This window comes from Lathamus discolor, chromosome Z (assembly GCF_037157495.1).
Source record: "Lathamus discolor isolate bLatDis1 chromosome Z, bLatDis1.hap1, whole genome shotgun sequence".
NCBI classification, from domain to species: Eukaryota; Metazoa; Chordata; class Aves; order Psittaciformes; family Psittacidae; genus Lathamus; species Lathamus discolor.
In genome coordinates this window covers 102,188,170-102,190,675 of record NC_088909.1, presented here as the reverse complement: position 1 = coordinate 102,190,675, position 2,506 = coordinate 102,188,170, and positions in this window count along the sequence as shown.

The window sequence follows — 2,506 nt, the reverse complement described above, 5'->3', positions numbered from 1 at the left end:
ATTCATAATCAAATATTATACAAAGGAAGAGAAATAAATATACATATAGGTCTTACAAATAAGAGACAGCATTGTTCTGGAAGAGAAAGAAGTGCTCATCTTCATAAGACTGGAGTAAGGCAAAGGCTGGTCACATATCCAAAATCATGATGCAGAAGAGAGACTGAACAGCACATCATGGCCAGGTTGGACAGTGCTTGGAGCAACCTGGTCTAATGGAAGGTGTCCATGCCCAAGGCAGGGGGCTGGAACTGGATAAGCGTTAAGGTCTCTCCCAACACAAACCATTCTATGATTCTATGATTCTGTGTTCCACTAGTAAAGCAGGTTCAAATCATGATGGTTAAGTAATATCATTATTTACAAAAATCTTCCCATCTCACAAATCATTGCTATTATCCCAGTGTCTCTGCCTAGCAGAGGTGTGTTTTATGTGTTTGTATATACTGGTGATTATCCTAATCAACATCTGAAAAGTACACCCAATAAACAACCAGTGCAATTACCCTCATAATTTCTTTACAAATATTCAAACTTCAGAGACAGTAAGTATCCTTAGCCATAAGGAAGTTTCTGAAGGAGGAATCTAAATTTCTCTACATTCAACTTTCACTGGTAATAAATAAAAAATAATAATAAAACAATTCACACTAAAATAAGAAAAGCCTAACTGACTTCCACCTAGGCCTTTATCTTTCACACAATCAAGGTAATCTTCAGACTGATAAAAACCTGTTTAGCAAAACACACACAACTCCATTTTAGATAGCACCCGGCTGGATTTCTGCATACAAAAGGATAGTCCTGCTCCCTGTCCTAATTGTAATCCCCATGTTTGCAAGGACCTGCAACAAATAATCATAGAATCAACTAGGTTGGAAAAGACCTTTAAGATTATCAAACCCAACTGTCACTCCAAACCTGCAAAAACCACCACAAAACCATGACATTGATGGCCTCATCTGCACAGTTTCTGAACACTTCCAGGCACAGTGATTCTACCATTTCCTAATATCCAATCTAAACCTCCCCTGGTGCAGCTTGAGGCTATTACCTCATCTCCTGTTGCTTGTCCTTGGGAGAAGAGACCAATACCCACCTCAGTCCATCCTCCTTTCAGGCAGTTGTAGGGAGCAGTAAGGTCCCCCTGAACCTTCTCTGCTCCAGACTAAACCCCCTCAGGTCCCTCAGCCGTTCCTCATCACACTTGTGCTCCAGACCCTTCACCAGCTCCGCTGACTTTCTCTGGACCCATTCCTGGTTAGCAGCATGTACCACTGACTGTAATGAAACTTCAAGACCCCGTTAGACTAACTGCATGCTATTTCCTATCTAAGCACCATTCTCAGGACTACCAGAACTAAAGGATCTTACTAGACCATAACACAGACAAGACCACAGTTGTTGCCATGAAACAGATGAAAAAAAAAAAAAAAAGAAAAAAACCCCCACTCTTTAAAGTATGCTTCTCTGCCCTGTCATCTTCAAGGGAAGGACCTAATTTCTTGCTCTTTGCAACAGATAACACTTTTCTTATTGCAAACCATCTCTAAAGGCTGCTGAAGCAAAAGGGATAATGTATTCCCATCACTGACCACACCGTATGCTGTCCTGAACTGACTCTGTATTTTGAGTTAGGCAACATATGCAGTCTGGCTCAGCGACAGTTCCTGGTGCCTGTACAGCTATGCACACACCACTTCCTCTTGCTACAACAGAAAAGGAATGCTTCAATTTCCGAGTCCTCTGTTCTCTTATTTTCTAGCCTAACAAGATAAAAGAAAAATAAAATACATGAAGAGTATTGCATACAATACAAAAAGTCAATACATGGTACACTTGCTGTTTATTCCCTCACTGCTATATTCAATGGTGAAGAACCATCAGTATTGCAAACGTCCTTTTCATACCTGTTTTTCTGGGTTTGCCCCCCCCCCCCCCAGAGAATAGAAAAATCAACAAAGAAAAACCAGGAAAGAAAATCCTCAGTGTTTTCCCTCCTAAGGTTTTCTGAGTAGCACCCAGTGGAAGGGCACTATGGTCTAGAGCTTGCAACAAAACAGCAGCTAGCAGAACTACAGCCTAGTCTCCCCTGCAACAAATACTCAGACTGAATCATACACTGCATTAACTAGGAGGCTTGTAAAAAACATTAACTAGTACTTCATAAAAAGAGAGCTTTAATGCAGCTGAAGAAAAAACTGAACTAGCAGGTTTTTCAAGGCTGAAAATCATTACCCTCTGCAGCCAGAACTGCAACGGCCTTCCTGAAGAGGAGGACAGCTGAGCAGAGTTTGGGACAAAAACACATGACTAGAGTTTTAGTTCCCATTTGGGACCCAGCTGTATATTCACTCAAAATTTGTTCTATAGTGTAGGTAGAATCCAAACAGCTTATGCCATTAAAAGCAAGTTTCAGCTCACACCTAACACCACACAACTGTGAGCCATCACCAGGAATGGCATTCCTGCTTCCCTACTCCTTAACCACACAATATTGCTACTT